General features: G+C 40.6%; 1 protein-coding gene across 1 annotated transcript in view; it reads left to right on the forward strand.

Moving 5' to 3' along the window:
* Reep5 (receptor accessory protein 5) overlaps positions 1–17,604 on the forward strand; it is a 48,642-nt gene that overhangs the window by 1,629 nt on the left and 29,409 nt on the right. The window lies entirely within an intron of this gene.

A 17,604-nucleotide genomic window follows, 5' to 3' on the forward strand; every position in this document is an offset into this window, starting at 1 on the left:
TTCCTTTTTTCTTTTTTCTTATTTTTAAATTATTTTTTTGAGACAGGATCTCACTATGCAATTCAGGCTGGCTTTGAGCTCACTTTGTAGCCCAGGCTGGTTTCGAACTTGCAGCTATCCTCCCAAGGCAGCCTTCCCGGTGCTGGGATTCCAGGCATGCGCCATCATGTCCGGCTTTGACTTTTAAAAAAGGTCAGTTACTGTTTGCAAATTTGGGAAATGCTAACTCTACCAGACCTTATAAAATGCATTGGTAATATAGCTTCTTGGTTATATAAACTAAATTAAAAGTGAGTCTTATGAGATTAGGATAAGGTTTTTATTTTATTTTATTTTATTTTTTTACGGTTTATTGAAAGCAAGTGTTTTTTGTTTTAATTTTTTCCATAATTTTATTGAGAAACAAATAGCAATGAGACAGTTTCAAATCAAATTGGAAGGTTTTTATTTTATGATGTGTTTATTTCAAAAATATTCTATAGCTTCTTAGCACCATTTGTTCGAATAGTGATTATTTCTCTCCACAAGTGAGCTTTGTTTTATTCTTCAAGGAAGCTGTTGGGTATCATTCAGTTGATTTCTGCATGTTTCTTCAACCTTAGAAATAAAAATAAAACAATTTTAATTGGGAGTCTAAGACAACGTATCATTCCTTATATCTATCATTGGTCAGACTAGAATTTAATATATGACCAGAAGGAAGGAAACATTTTGGAAGATGTTATGATTTGAAGAATTAAATTTCAATTGCATAAGTAGCTGTTACTTTATTGACTCTGTACAGATATTTGGTCACAGTGCCAAAAGTTTAGGACCTGGCTTGCTTGGGAAATGACATCTTTCCTTGCTCTTCAGGCTGGGGAGAACGCTTACCCTTAGAATTATCTGCTCACACACCATCTGGGTTTTACCTGTATACTAAAGATTCTGAAGACAGCTGGGTGCACAAGAATAGTAGCCTCAATTGAATCTATTGATAGATGGGGTATTAAACCCTAATTCCAAAGTTTTGAAAACTATAGAATGTTTTCAAAGTAAATACAGTGTCTGTGGTAACAAAATAACCTATGCACTCCCATGCTTTTCCCCTTCTGTTCATGTGTTCTACTGGCAACTCAAAAAAAGAAGGGGCTGGGGGCTGGGGGCTGGGGGCTGGGGGCTGGGGACTGGGGAGATAGCTCTGCAGTCTAAGTGCCTGCCTGGCACTTAGCTCAAGGACCTGAGTTCAATCTTGGGTACCACATGCCTTGCTGTCCCAAAACTGGGCATGGTGGCGAAACTGGACATGGTGGCACATGCTTGTAATCCTAGGTGGGAAGGTTGAGACAGGAGGATCACTAGGAGTCTGAGCTGAGTTTCGTAGCAAGGCCCTGTATCAAATAAAAGAGAATTTTTTTAAAAGATGGGTCTGAGGAATTTTTCAGGGGTAAGATTTCTATTTTATTGATCATATGTAAAATGCATCTTTTTTAAAAATTTGGTATAGAGTCAGCTCAGACTTGTAGTGATCCTCCTGTTTTCAGCCTCCCCAGCATTGGAATTACAAGCATGAGCCACCACACCCAGTCTGGGGAGGGGAAGCATGTGGTGCCAGGGATGGAAGCCTGGTCCCTGAGCTTGCCTAAGCAGGAGCTTAGTCTGCTGAGCTATCTCACTGGCCCTTGTAGAATACATCTTGAGCGGCCATTTCATAAATGTTTTGTGACTTAATATTAAACTAGCAAAAGACATTTCTTTTTTTGGTGGAACCAGGGATTGAACTCAGGCCCTTGTGTTTGCCAGGTAAGTGCTTATTCTACTGAGCCATCTCCCAGGCCCAAGACACATTTTAAAAAATAACATGATAGACTTTTTGTATATCAGAGCCATTTGGTACATAATCACATGAGAAACGTAACCTCTGCTGGCATGATTAGATTACCTTGAGGGCTATAAGAAAGTTAAAAATCTCTATCTAGATGGGACTTGTGGATTTATGTATGTATGAATGCAGATGTGACTGTTGATAGGGACAGAACTACAAGATGTTTCTCCATGATCAAAAGAAGATTAATTCTATCAGGGTCCAATTTTAGCCATATTTTTATTTATTTATTTATTTATTTTGGCAGAACCAGGGACTGAACTCAGGCCCTTCTACTAAGCTGTCTCCCTGGCCCCAAGCCATATTTTAAAAAATGTATTTATTGGGCTGGGGAGATGGCTTAGTGGAATAAGTGCTTCTCTGGCAAGCACAAGGGCCTGAGTTCAATCCCTGGTTCCGAAAAAAAAAAATGTATTTATTAGTACATATTTGCTATACGTAAGGACTACTTTCATTGTGGGTGTTGGATACATGTCTGTGACACATCTTAATTTTTTTTAGGTATCCTTTCTTTCTCCTTTAGTTATATTTTAAAGTGTTTTCAAGTCCAGTATTTTAGCTTTATCGTTTGTCTATAGTCGCTCATTTTCTGCAAAATCAACTGGATATTTGTTGTTTTACTTATGAGAAGCTGAATGTTTCTGGTTGTTTTTTTTTTTTTTTTTTTTTTGAAATTCTGTAGATATGATAGAAAATAGTAGAGATGGTTATTTTTTGTTGTTGTTTTGTTTATTTGTTTTTTGGTATTAGGAATTAAATTCAGGACTTTGCACTTGCCAAGCAGGCACTGTGCCACTGGGGTACATCTTGACCCCTAAGATGGTTCATCCTTTCTTTTGTTTGTTCATTCATTCATTCATTCATTCACTCATTTGTTTGTTCATTCTCATCTTTATTTTTTTAGAATGGAAAGAAAACTGCTGGGCTTGGTGGTGCATGCCTAGAATCCTAGCACTTGGGAGGCTGGGGCAGGAGGCTCATTGCCAAGTTCAAGACCAGCCAGGGCTACAAAAGGGAAAACTGCAGCTATTCCCTCTGCCCATCCCCTGGTATGCCTAGAGTTTCCCTCCCAGGAGTCTGCACCAGGATCCTGAGTTCTCTTCCTGGCATAACTTCTGAGAGCAGAAAAGAAGGTTATCTTTCTGAGTAGGCAAGGAGGTAGACTGCATATGTTAGAATTGTATTCACTGAGTCTGTACACTTTCTTTCTTTTCATTTGGAATATTCTGAGACAGTGTTATTTATAATACCTTCATAGAAGCTGGAAAACTATTAAAATTTATTAAAATTAGTAAATGGCATTCACTAAGCAATAATTCAGGAAATTACACATAATGAGCATCTCGAGGGTAATATTTATTTATAGGGTGCTTCCTTTTGGTAGATTTAACCAACACTTTTTTATTTTTTTTTTGGTGGAGCTGAATAAGCCAGGTAAGTGCTTATTCTACTGAGCTATCTCCCTGCGCCCCCCATGCTTATCTTTAAGATCAATATTGGATTCTATGACAGAGAGAGTTAAGTGAAGGTTGCTTTTTACATTTTTTTTTTTTAATTTTTTGAAACAGGATTTTTTCTATGTAGTTCAGGCCGGTTTTGAATTTACTTTGTTCTCCAGGCTGGTCTTGAACTGGAGCTCAAACTTGCACTAATCCTCCTACCTCAGCTTCTAGAGTGCTGGGATTACAGGTGTGTGCCACCACACCAGGCCTATTTTCTACATACTTGGACTTTTCTCAAAAATAGTGGTTCTCCAACTTGACTGTCCATGGAGTCATCGGAGGAACTGTAAAGAATACCAGTGCTAATAACGGAACTTAGAAAAAATGGGGTATACCGATGAATGTCCATTTTGTATCTGTGTATTCAAAGTGGTTAGGATAGATATATAGTTGCATTCTCTTAATGAATAGAATGATTTGTTCTAATGGTGTTTGTAAATAGGATCACAAGTCTGCATCTTGTACAGCAATTAACCACTAAGAAGAATATATGCAGTGTATTATTTGTTGAAACTGTACTTCCGATTTGATTTGAAACAGTCTCATTGCTATCTGTTTATCAATAAAACTTTGGAAAAAAAAAGAATACCAGTGCTACCCCCATACATTTTTATTATATAATAGGCCTTTTTTTTTTTAAAGTTTCCTCCATCTTTTTAAATTTTATTTATTTATTTATTTATTTATTTGCGATAAGTTCTCATTTTGCATCTCAGGCTGGCCTTGAACCTTTATGTAGCCCAGGCTGGCTTCAGACTTGAGGCAGTCCTGCTACCTTAGTGTTCTGACTGCTGAGATTATTGGCACGCATCATCACACCAAGCTTTTTGGTCATTTTTAAAGGATTCTAAAGTGTGGTCAGTATTGAGAGTCCTCGATATAGAATATCAATAGTGACGTGCACTTTTTGCATTTGGAGACTGTGTGAGGTGATAAAAGGGGCCTGCTAGCCCCAGGAATAGTCCAGAGGCATATGTGGGCTCTGCTTTGTGTAGGAGGGTCCAGGAAAAATGAGATTATGCAGGTATGAAACACTCAGACACCGAGGTAGTCAACATGCAGGCGTTAGCACTATTCTAGTCTGAAAAGTCTGTTCATTGGTTAATCAGTGTGATTGTATAAATATCCAAAAGAAGGAAATCCTTGCAAATGGTGATTTTTATTAGCACTTAAAACATTGCTGCTTAAAGTATGGGCTGTAGTCACTGTCTTACTTCAGTCCAGTTATTATTATTTTTTAGTCCAGTTATTATAAAATACCTCAGGCTGAGTTGTAGGGAGCCCTTTTTGATTCTCTTATTGATCCAAGAAGTTTATGTTTATAATCCCATGGATAAGTTATTGGAATCTCATCGAGTTAATTCTACTCTACCACTTCCAGTGCAACCATGGCGAGAATAAAGACACTAAGTCATATTTATAGTTATGGGGAGCCAAGAGGTCCTAAGTCCAGCCAAGGTGATGGCTGTCCAGAACAAAGGCCTTGACCCAGGGCCGCACCCAGGTTTTCAGTCATGAAGTAGGAGTGGCTTGAGGATGAATGACTAAGAATTAAAAATGCAGGAAGTAGGTGAGTACTATGTTCTGGGCTAGGTAGAAGGCCTGCATTTACCTCTGTCAAATGCAGAGAAAAGGATATACAGAAAAAGTAATTTGCATTATACTATTGAGATAATATCTAAGGTTTTGGGGTCTGGTGCTTCAACTCTGATGTATAATCTCTCAAGCCCAGGAAGTCATAGTCTCTATCTCAAGGCTCGATCCCAGTCAACACCGTGGAGCATTGGCTCTTTGTCCTGTCTCAACCCAGTTCATATTAAAGAGCAGCAGATGTGAGTTATCAGGGAAACACGCGTGCCATCTTCAAAGACTCCCACCAGCTCCTGGCTAGACCAGTATGCATTGCTTAAAGTCAATTGAAGGGATAAGGAAAAAAGTCCTAGCCAGCTCTGTACCTATCAATACATGGAAATAGGGTCAGGCTGAACCAAAATGGAGATAACTGCTCTTCTTTCAAGGAGTCATCCAGGTGGTCCTCCACACTGGATGATTAATAAACAATACATTTTTTTGCTCATACTTTTGGAGGTTGCAAAGTCCAAGATCAATACACCTCTGTTGATTTGATGACTGGTGAATGCTTGTTCCTGTTTTAAAGATGCCACCTTGCTGTATCCTGTCATGGCAGAAGGGACAAAAAGGCATCCTCAAGTCTATTTTTTTCTTTTTTTTTTTTTGGCAGAACTGGTGATTGAACTCGGGCCCCTGCGCTTGCCCGGCAAGTGCTTATTCTACTGGGCTATCTCCCCGGACCCCTCAAGTTTATTTTACTCTATATTTTTGCTTGCAGCACTATGAATTAAATCTGTAGCCTCCACGTTGAGCTATGCCAAGCCCTTTTTAATTTTTTTTTTTAGACTTTAAGACAGGGGCTTGCTAAGTTGCCTGGGCTGGGTTTGAACTTGCCATGTGGGATTTCAGGCATATGCCACCACACGTGGTTTCAAGCCCTAAGGGTGCTCCTCTCATTCAGCAGCAGAGCCTGTGTGACCTCATCTCCTCTCAAATGTCTCCACCTGTTCATACCATTGCTTTGGCCATGAAGTTCCAGCCTGAGCCAGAGAGGCAAAAACGTTCCAATCATAGCAGTTAACGGTACTTACTCTCTGTGCTTCTTAGTATTCTCTTTCTGGTCCCCTGCTGGACTTAGGTTATTTTTAAAAAACATTTAAAATTTGTGTTGATACTCATTTGCAGTACATAATGATTATATTTATTGTGAGGAGTTGGTAGCCAGAGTTATTTTTGCAAATACAGATTCATCTGTTTAGCAAATACCAAATTCCCCGGACTGTGCCTGGTGCTCTTGTAGCCTTTTAAATAAGGCAGGCAGTAAGTTAGATAAGTGATCCCTCCTCACTGCATGGGAAGTCAGCCGAGCAAGAAATAGGTAAAGCAGTGGGAAGCAGCTAGAGAAAAAAACAGGCAGCTGTGTGGTAGAGAATATTAGGAAAGATTCTCTTTGGTTCCAGAAATAGAGATAGAGACAGACAGACTCTGGGGATTGAACCTAGGGCTTTTGCACTGAGCTACTTCCCCAGCCCTTTTTTGATTTTGGTTGAGGGACAGGGTCTTACTTACTAAGTCATTAAGTTTTCCAGTCTGGGCTCAACTTGTGGTCCTCAACTTCCCAGAGTGCTGGGGATACAGCTGTGTGACTTTGGCCCTGGCAGGACTCTGGATATTTACCTGAGATGCTGTTTGAGCTGTGTGGGGTAGTAGAGGTGAAAGTGGGTGCTGGTACAGCAGAGAGCTTGGATCAGTCAGTAGGGAGAGGGGTTTATGGTGCCAGTAGGCAGGGCCTGGATGGGAAGGTATACACACCACTCCAGAGAGTTGGAAAGCTCTTCTGTGTTCTTTCTTTCTTTCTTTCTTTCTTTCTTTCTTTCTTTCTTTTTGTATTTAGTACAAGGTCTACAAGGCCTCACTACACAGATCGGACTTATAGTGATCCTCCTGTTTTGAGCCTCCCAAGCACTGGGAGTCTCATTCAACATCTCAGCCCAGTCTCATTTGCTATCTTAACATGCCCTAGGGGCAGGGCTAGCACAGCAGGCCAGGGATCGAACCCCAGCCCCTGCATCTGCCTAAGAGGTAGCTTTAATCTGCTGAGCTGTTTGGCTGGCCCTCTGTTATCTTTTTTTTCTTTCTTTCTTTCTTTCTTTCTTTCTTTCTTTTTTTCTTTCTTTTTTTTTTTTTGATGGCCTCAAGAGGGTTTTAAAATAGGAAGTAATCTGATCAGCTGATTTACTAATCAGTAAATTAGTAATGTAATTTCTATATTATATTTAAGTTAAAATGTAAGTGGGTACACCAAACTCCCAGAAAGAATTGGTGATCCTGCTGGGCTCTTGCCAGAAATTTCCTTCTTTTCTCACTTTCTGTCTTTCATTCTTCTTGCTCTCCTCTGGCTGTCCAAGAGGGATGCACAGACTGTAAGGTTCAGTATTGGGCCTGAGACCTGGAAATGAAGCTTTGAAGAGCACATTTGGTTCCTGTGCTTTCTTATCACTCAGCCCATGGGATGTTCGTGGGTGAAACTACGTATGCTTGGCTTCAGTCAGGTCTCACTGGACGCTGGGGCCTGTGGACAGCTGAAGGGGTGCCTGGTCCCTTGGGGAACCAGCGCCTTACCTTTTCTTTCCTTCCTACTGGTTATTCTTTAGTTTGATAGTGGGTATTGAGGCCAGGACCTTCATAATTTTTCTGTTTTTTTATTTTGAAGTAAGAGTCTTTCTGTCCCCAGATTGCAGAATCTGGACTTGAACTTGCAATCTTCCTGCTTCAGCTGCCAGAGTGCTTGGATTTCAGGCGAGTGCTGCCATGCTGAGCTGCTACTGGATGTTATTGTCTGTGTACATTTCTTCTTGTTTTTTTTTTTTTTTTTTTGCGGAACTGGGGATTGAACTCAGGCCCTTGTGCTTGCCAGGCAAGTGCTTATTCCATTGAGCCATCTCCCTGGCCCCATAATTTCTTTTTGAGCTCCTTGAAAACAGGGCCTTTGACAACCTCTCATATTTCCGGACTTCTATGCTGAATAGACCATTTGAAATGTCATTTCAGCCTTGTTGTTACCAAGAACTGTTGACAGAATTACCTTAGTCTCTACTCTTCCCTCTTTGACTGATAAGGCAAACTACTAGCTAATATTAGAAACTTCTTTATCATTGAGATATTCCTCATACACAGCGTTGTGCAGGCATCTCTACTAATTCCAAAATGTTTTCATTACCCCAAAAGGAAGTTGTTAGTAGCCCTTCCTATCTTTTTACTCCATAAGTTATTTTTTGTCTCTATGCCTGTTCTAGATATTTTTCACAAATGGAATCATGCATTTTATGTCCTTTCTGTGTAGAAAAGCCCAGCTTTTAATAGCATTGCTCAAATGAGAGTCTGTCTCTGAGACCTGTGGAGAGTGTGATGTGCTGCTCCTTCATGCACAGAGTCACCACATCGCTCGCTTGAGACCTAAGGTGCCTCCCACCCCACACCCCATATCCGTTGAGTGCAGGTTCCGGTTCAGCCAGAACAAGTGCAGCCAGTACAAGTGCGGTTGTGAGACAAAATCTAATGACGTTTCTTTTTTAGCCAGGGTTTCACTATGAGTTCAGGCTCAACTTGAGCTCACTTTGTAGCCCAGGCTGGTCTTAACTCGCAGCAATCCTCCTGTCTCAGCCTCCTGAGTGCTGGAATTATGGGCATGTGCTGCCATTCCTGGCCCAAAATCTCATGACTTGATGTTCACTTTGTATTTTTTTGTCCTGAAAGGAGTAGAAAGGAAGGTTTGTTTTTGTCCTACCCAGCAACCTTTTTTTTTTTGGCGGAACCAGGGATTGTTTTTTTTTTTTTTTTTTTTGCTCCGAATGCCTTCAAGGCATGACTGTCTGACTTGAGTTGTGGGGATCTAACCACAGCAACCTGAGCCTGATGGCTTTGTTGAAGCAGCCACTTAAAGAACTGAGCTAAGGGGCAGGCCCCCAGGAACCAGGGATTGAACTCAGGCCCTTGTGCTTGCCAGGGAAATGCTTATTCCACTGAGCCATCTCCCCGGCCCCCAGCAACCTTTTTGCTTAAACTTTTATTGAGCTGTCTGTTACACTTATTTATTTATAGAATCAGGTTGCCTCCTTTCTGGAACTATCAGAGTTGGGCCTTGGAGATCTGATATTTACTCAGTTTTTTTAGGTTTTTTAATTTTGTTTTCTTCAGTGCTCCAGATAGAACTCAGGGATAGAACTCAGCATGTTTAGATGCTGGGCAAGTGTTCTGCTGAGCTACCCCCCAGGCTCTTTTAGTTTGGAAATAACAATCCAGGTAGAGAGTGTTTCCCAAGGTCACAGAGGCAAGAGTCTTTGTCTGGAGTCTTTGCTTATTACGCAAATGTAAAAAACAAACAAAAAGCATATCTTGATGCTAATCTTGGAAAATTTAAATATGTGCATCATTGGAATCTATATTTAATTTAATATTTGACAAGACTTTTGAAAGCTCATATCCACTTCAGTGATGTGCTATTTTATTTTTCATGTGTTTTCATGAGCCCATTTTAAACTTTAGCCACCATTAGAAAGAATTTTGTTGCTTTTAACTCTGTATGGCTGCTAGACACTTATGCAGCCTTTTATAAATAGACATGCATACACATATCACCCAGACTTTACAAAGTAGTTTATTTAAGGCCCATACCAATCCTGTTATGTAAGTGCTGTGATTATTCCCATCTTATAGAAGAGGAAACAGAGAAGCAAAGCAAGTTGATCAGGGTCTCAAGATTAGTAGGTGAAACTGGTACTTGAACTCAGGAAGCCTGACTGTAGACTCTCCAAGCAACCCATAGATTCATGCCATTACCTTATGTGGAAAAGAAATCCAGCTATTGGTGGAGTTTTTTAGAATCAAATGACCCTGTCAATGTAGTACTTTTGTACAGTATATTTTTCTTCTCTCCCATAAGGTACTGCTATTCCAATCATGTATCTGTGTGTGTATTTGCTTTGTTAACGTTAGCTAGTTGACTAGTAATTTTTTTCTCTTGTTATCGCTCTTTTTTTTTTTTTTTTTTTTTGCAGAACCAGGGATTGAACTCAGGCCCTTGCGCTTGCCAGGGAAGTGGGGAAGTGCTTATTCCACTGAGCCATCTCCCTAGCCCTCTTGTTATCGCTTATGTAACTTTGATTTAACAGAGCGGCAGTCTATACGGGCAGTAGTAGAGGCTTGCTCCATCTGACTGGTACACCCATTGTGTCAGGAGGCAGTGAATCTAAAGGGGATGTGTTTATCAAGATTTTTTTTTTGTTTGCTTGTTTTTGGCGGAACCAGGGATTGAATTTAGGCCCTTGCGCTTGCCAGGCAAGTGCTTATTCTACTGAGCCATCTCCCTGGCCCCATTTATCAAGGTTTTGAGGAGGCTAATTTAAGAAAAATTCTCAGGAGAGCTGTGAGTTACAATACAGTTAGTCACAAATGTGAGCTACATTTATTTATTTTTCTCTATATAGTTCAGGCTAGCCTCAAACTCGAGTTATTCTTCTGCTCTGCCTCTTGAATGCTGGGATAGGTGTGCGCCACCACACCTGGCTTACAGTGTCTTCTTAGCTAGTGAGCCACAGCAGAGACGCAGGTTAGAAAGAATTACAGTCCATCCATTTAAATTTTATTTTATTTTATTTTTGTACTGGGATGGAACTGAAGACCTTGCACTTGCTGGGAAGATGCTTATGCTGATGAGCTATATTCCCACTTAAGTTTGCAGTGACAACCTCTAAGGAGATTTTTTTTTTTTTTTTTTTTCCAGAACTGGGGATTGAACTCAGGCCCTTTTGCTTGCCAGGCAAGCGCTTATTCTACTGAGCCATCTCCCCGGCCCCAAGATTTTTTTTTTTTTTTTTAATGTATTTAGGACAGAATATACAAGGTGTACAGGATCTTACTGCATAGCTCAGACTGGTAGTGATCCTCCTGTTTACAGCCTCCCAAGTGCTGGGATTACAGGCACGCTTGCCCAGTCTCAATCGAGGTCTCAGCACGCCCCAGGGGTGGGGCCAGCACGGCAGGCTTTAAAGAGATCTCTACCCGGAAGAGAATTTGAGAAAGTTGGCTTGACCTGACTTAAGTGAGCCAGACACTGGGTTGCGACAGGGATCTGCAGCTGCTCAGCCTCCTGTGTACTGGAAGGATGTGGATCTGTACCTTTCTTCCTTGACTCATTAATAAGCAGTGTGTTTGTTTGCCTGTGTTTTCCTAGGACCTATAATTATTTTTCTTATGTTTTTTTTTTTCTTTTTTACTCACAAGAACTTGGGAGGAGATAAATTTTCTACTAAGCTAGTTTTCTCTGTGTGTTCATTGCTGTGCCTTAAAGCAGAATGAAGCATGGCCACACTTTGCCTTCTCTGGGTATTATGAAGCTCAAGTAGATGTGACCTTCTGAATGATTATGCACTTTGATCAAGAATATAATTGGAGCCAGTGCTGTAATCCTAGCATTCTGGAAAGCTGAGGCAGGAGGATCTATGTTTGAACCAGGCTGGGCAACCTAGTAACTTAGTAAGACTCTTGAAATAAAAAAGGGGTAGCTCAGTGCAGAGGCCCTGAGTTCAATTTCTAATGCCAGACAGAAAAAAGGGCATTCTGCAAATCATACCTGACATAACACTAAAATGTTAAACATTTAAACATTTTACTTTAATTTTTTTTTTTTTTTTAATATATGTGGTTGTTGCAGGGTCTCACTATATGGCTTGGACTGTGGCCGACTCAGCCCGCCCTGGGGATGGGGATGGGTGGCATGTGGTCCCTGTGCTTGCCTAAGCTTGCCTAAGCAGGTGCTTTAGTCTACTAGCCTGTCTTGCTGGCCCTTTACACTTTTATCAGTTTTATACTGATGGTGTTTATTATTATTAATATTGCTGGACTTTTTTTCTTTGAGACAGGGTCTCACTCTGTAGTTCAGACTGGCCCTGAACTCACTATGTAGCTTAGACTGGCCTCAAACTAATGGCAATCTTCCTGCCTCAGCCTCCTGTGTGCTGGTATTACAGGGGTGTGCCAATGTGGCCAGCTTGCTGGACTATTTTAAGATGAGGGTCTGGGGGCTGGAGAGATGGCTCAGTGGTCTAAAGCACCTACTTGAAACAAGCTTGGCAAAGCACAGGGACCGCGGTTCGATTCCCCAGCACCACATGCCAGCCAGCCCCGCCCCCTGGTGGGCTGAGCTGGTCACACACACACACACACAATAAATAAATGTAATAAATAAAAATAAATAAATATTTAAAAAAAAAAGATGAGGGTCTGGTGACAGCCAAAAAGTAATAGAATAGCCTTATGATTTGTGACATTTTATAGCGTAATTATACCCAGCGATTTTCTCCACTCTAAACACTGCAGATAAAAAAAAGAAAGTTTTGAGATGCAAATAAAATGACTGATTTAAATTACTCATCATCTGAGTTTCTGGGTGCTGTGGCAATTGAGGAAGGGGTCTCATTCCTAATACTGTTTTCTAGGGCATTCTTTGTGGACCTTTTCCCCCTCAGTATAAAAGGCCTTGGAGATTTGGTCTGTTTATCTTTCTGTATATCTGCTCTTGTCTCCCTAAGGTTGTCTTTTTTTTTTTCCTGAAAACTAACTTTGAATGAGGACTTAGTTTTCATATAGTATTTTATACAAGTATAACACCTTAAAATATTTAGTGACTATGGATAACATGAATTAATTTGAGAATGAATTAGTCTGGCAGAAGTGTAAAACAATTTTAAAGTTGCTAATGAAATCACTATTGTGGGGCCGGGGAGATGGCTCAGTAGAATAAGCACTTCCCTGGCAAGCGCAAGGGCCTGAGTTCAATCCCTGGTTCCACCAAAAGTAATTTGCGTTGTGGCAGTTGGTGTGCATGTGGGGCTGCAGAGCGCTGTGCTCAGCTCATCCTGGCTCTTGCTCACTCTGCTCCTTGCTGGGTGTCAGCTTATCACCAGCCCCTGTGTCCAGGGCTACTGTCTGTCCCACAGCTTCTGATAGTTGGCTCTGCGAGCTAGTGAGGATCGCTTACATGTGTGAGGTAACTCTACACTGCTGCCTACCTCTTGTTGGGGCCTCTTTTATCTAGGAAAGGGCGGTTTAGGTCATTCCTCATTTAAGTGGTGAGGCACTGGAGCTAAAGTTAAACTTTGTTGGTAGCATACTTGACGTAGATATTTATTTATTTCTGTATTTTAGGGAAGGGTCTACAGGGTGTTCAGGGTCTCACTACTAGATTGGACTCGTAGTGATTCTCCTATTTACAGCCTCCCAAGAGCTGGGATTACAGCCAGGCGCCACCATGCCCAGTCTCAATCACCGTCTCAGTGTACCCCCAGGGCGGGGCCAGCAGGGCAGGCCTGGGATTGAATCACTGGTCCCTGCACCTGCTTGCAGGTGCTTTAATCTGCTGAGCTATTTGGCCAGCCCTTGACATAGGTATTATATTTATAGAGCCATTGGTTTTATTGACAGAGTTGTCCCGGTATGATTTGCCAGTAAATTTAACTTACCGTATAGTATGCATGTTCAGTTAATCATTTGATACTACAGGAGAATGCTGTATTAAAAAGTGAAGGTGGAAGGGCCGGTGAGATGGCTCAGTAGAATAAGCATTTGCCTGCCATGCACAAGGGCCTGAGTTCAATCCCCAGTTCCACCAAAAAAGAAAAAAAAAAAAAAAAAGTGAAGGTGGAGTTAGGGATTTAGCTCTGGCACAGTGCCTGCCTGGCAAGCATTGAGGTCCTGAGTTCAATTCCTGGTTATAACAACAAGTGAAAGAGCCAAGCGTGGTGGCATACTTCTATAATGCCAGCACTTGGGAGGCTGAGGCAGGATTGCCATGAGTTCAGGGCCCAGCTGAGACTTATGTAGTAAGCTCAAGGCCATCATGAACTACAAGTGAGACCCTGTCTCCAAAAACAACAATGAAGGAGCATAGTCTTTTTTTTTTTTTTTTTTTTATTGTTTTGTATACTCATCTTAGAAGACATCTATATATCTGTGTGTTACTGGGCATTTTACTCAGGGCCTTTGCATTGAGCTACATTTCTAACCTTATTTATTTATTTATTTATTTTTAAATTTTTTATTTATTTGTGTGTGTGTGTGTGTGTGTGTGTGGCCAGCTCAGCCCACCAGGGGGCGGGGCTGGCTGGCATGTGGTGCTGGAGGATTGAACCGCAGTCCCTGTGCTTTGCTAAGCTTGTTCTAAGTAGGTGCTTTAGACCACTGAGCCATCTCACCAGCCCCTCTAACCTTATTTATTTATTTATTTATTCATTCATTTTTTTGGTAGAAGGAATCAAACTTTGTGCTTGCCAGTCTAGGTACTTGTGCCACTGAGCTATATCCCCTACCTCATTTTTTTTTTTTTTTTTTTTTTTTTTTTTTTTAATTAATTTTAATGAGAACATTTTTACTTTTTGGGAAAGGGTCTTGCTAAGTTATTAAGTTTCCTAGGCTATACTTGACTTTGCAGTCCTTTCTCATCCTCCCAGAGTGCTGGGATTATAGGCATTTGCCTCCACGTCTGGCTAGTTTCTACATACTTACATGCATTGTAACAGCTGGCTGTCTCATGTGTTTTTGGTTTTTTGGCATGGGAGAGCATTGTACAATAAACAGGAAATAAACAAGTTAGTTGTACTATATGAGCCATATTCTTTTATCAGTCTTTCTTGCTCCATTAGTTGTGTCTTTTTTTTTTTTTTTAATTTTATTTATTTATTTTTGGTGGTACCAGGAATCAAACTCAGGATCTTGCACTTGCCAGGCAAGCACTTATTCCACTGAACTATCTCCTCCCACCATTGTTTGTGTCTTACTTTTTTTTTTTTTTTTAAATGTATTGGGTACAGGGTTTAAGAAATCTAACCTTCAGATCATTTATAGTTTTCAACCCCCCCCCCTTTTTTTTTTCTCTAAGAAATATTTTCTTTGTAGGTATGGAAACAAATGTGTTTATATTTTAAAATGTATAACTTTTTTCTTTTGTAGGTAAAACATAGATAGTAAGAGCACTCTTTTGAGTTTTCAGGAGCTCCTACTCTATTCTCTGATGTTTAGCTTTTTTTTTTTTTTTTGGTGGTACCAAGGATTGAACTCAGGACCATATGCTTGCCAGGCAAGCACTTATTGCACTGAGCTATCTCCCAGCCTCTTTGATAATTTTAGCCAAAAGCACTGCTGTAGGTGGTGGGTGGTGGATGCTTGTGGTGCATCTGTTCTAACAAGAAGGATAGTAAACATTAGGGTTCTAAAAAAAACCCTAAAAGTAAACATCAGGGTCCATATTCTTCATTTTCAGACTTCAAGAAAATCTACCTTGAACTCTGGAATATTTGTGATTAAACATTATTTATCACATTAAAAATAAAGCTCATGGACCAGAGGCAGATCTCTGTTTCTCTCTCTCTCTCTCTCTCTCTCTCTCTCTCTCTCTCTCTCTCTCTCTGTATGTACAGAGGATTGAACCCAGCTATATCCCAGCCCCTCCTTTTCTTATTTTTCTCCTCCTCCCGTACCCCTCCTTTTCTACTCTCTCTTTTCCCTCTTTCCCTCTTTCTTTTATCTTGGTTGGAGAGAGGTTCTCACTAAATTCCCAGGCTCGCCTTGAATTTGTAATCCTACCTCAGCCTCCTGAGAAGCTGGGATCATGGGCATAGAGCACGACATTTGGCTGGGTCTGGTCTGGTCCAGTCCAGTCTGGTCTGGTCTGGCTTTTTGTGAATTGCTTTTCTGGAAACAGTATCAGTCTCCAGTAATACAATTGAGTTGTTAAAATTAAAATCCTTATGGTATAGTTGATTTGTTTGAAGACCCTCTGTGGCTTAGATTATGTGACCTGTAGTAACTGAGGCACTTCTGAACCACCTACAGTAGAGGTAGTATGTTTCTGAGTATCTTGGATATGAATGTTCAGAAATGTATATATGGAGCTGATAATCCTAGATGTTTTATGATCATCTGGGCAAGGAATTCAACATTTATTAAAATGTGAAATGAATGATAACATGTCAAACAAGCATTTTATAAATGCTTAATAGTGGCAAATTTTACTAATAGACAAAGGAAAATTTAATCATGGTTTTCTAATTTTATGTCATTGAGATTTTTAATAATTTAAGAAAAAAGTCTCCCGGTAGTATTCTTTTCCACTTTCCTCCACTTTATACTTTGTTTGCTTGTTGTTCTGAGACTTTTTTGTTTAATTTTGGGAGGGCCGATTTGAGAGAGGGTCTGTATGCTAGCCTTGACCTCACTCCATAGCCCAGGCTGGCTTCACACTTCCTGCACCCCTGCCCACACCCAGCACGCTGTACTTTGTTTTCTTTTTTTCTTTCTTTTTTGGCCCCTTTGTTTTCATTTTTGAGACAAGATCTTGCTATGTAGTGCAGGCTGGCCTGGAATGAACTCATGGTGGTCCTTCTCCCTAGGGGTAGCATTACAAGTGTGCAGCACCACACCTAGCTTTTTTTTTTTTTTTTTTTTTGCAGAACCGGGGATTGAACTTAGGCCCTTGTGCTTGCCAGGGAAGCGCTTATTCCATTGAGCCATCTCCTCGGCCCCAGCACCTGGCTTTTGTTTTGTACTTAAATCAGCATTTTAAGATCATTGTTCAAAGAGCAATAAAATAAAGTTTTCTTTTTTGAAGTTGTAGGTGGTGGCTAGCGGTTTTCTTGTCTTGGGAGAGTGAGTGCGTGTTCCTAACCACTGGACACAGTTGGACTAATAGTTTTTCAGATTAAATCAGCTTTTTGCTTGGTTTGTTTCCACTGAGATATGCACCTCTCTGTAACTTGCCTCTGTCACCCTCTTTCAAGGGATCCTCCCCAAGCGCAAGTGCTGGGGAGCTAGTTAGGATGGGAATTGCTTTTGGGCTTGACTTTTGGTTCTTGGGGATCGGGGATCAGGGATCAGGGATCAGGGATCAGGGATCAGGGATCAGGGATCAGGGATCAGGGATAGGGATCAGGATCGTGTAGGTCTTCTGCGCTGGGGTCAATTGCAGAGTCACGTGGGTTGTCACCACTTGAGCTGTGCACATGGTCCCATAGCTCTGCTTCTGCATGGGGCAGGGCTTGCCTATTCACAGGTCTGCCCGTTGACCTCGCACCTGCCATGCAGTGTTTGATAGAGAAAAGTCACTCACCTTTTTGCTTTGAACTGACAGTTACATTTGCTTCTTTCATTTCTTTAGTATCCTAAGAAAGATTATAACAATGTAAAGATATGACTGCTTATTAGGAATTAGCTTTCAAGTGTTTCATTTGGAATTCATGATGTAGAAATAAATACTTTAAAAATTTCTTTAAAAAAGCTTCTAAATGAAATTTTTGAATTTGTCTTCTCAATTGTCCTGGGAAATTGATATTTTCCATTTTAATAACATGAGAGCTTTTGAAATACCCATTAAATCTTTCAGTCTGAGCAAACGCAGTATCATACATGCTTCATTTACAGCTTAAGAGGATGTAATATCCATCCCAGTAACACAGCTTAACTGAATTATTTTTTTTTCAAAATTTTATTGATAAACAGATAGCAATGAGACAGTTTCAAATCAAATTGGAAGTACAAATCAAATTGGAAGTTTCAACAAATAATACACTGCATATATTCTTCTTAGTGGTTAATTGCTGTACAAGATGCGGACTT

Source organism: Octodon degus, unplaced genomic scaffold, assembly GCF_000260255.1.
Source record: "Octodon degus isolate 3935 unplaced genomic scaffold, OctDeg1.0 scaffold00169, whole genome shotgun sequence".
Taxonomy (NCBI): Eukaryota; Metazoa; Chordata; class Mammalia; order Rodentia; family Octodontidae; genus Octodon; species Octodon degus.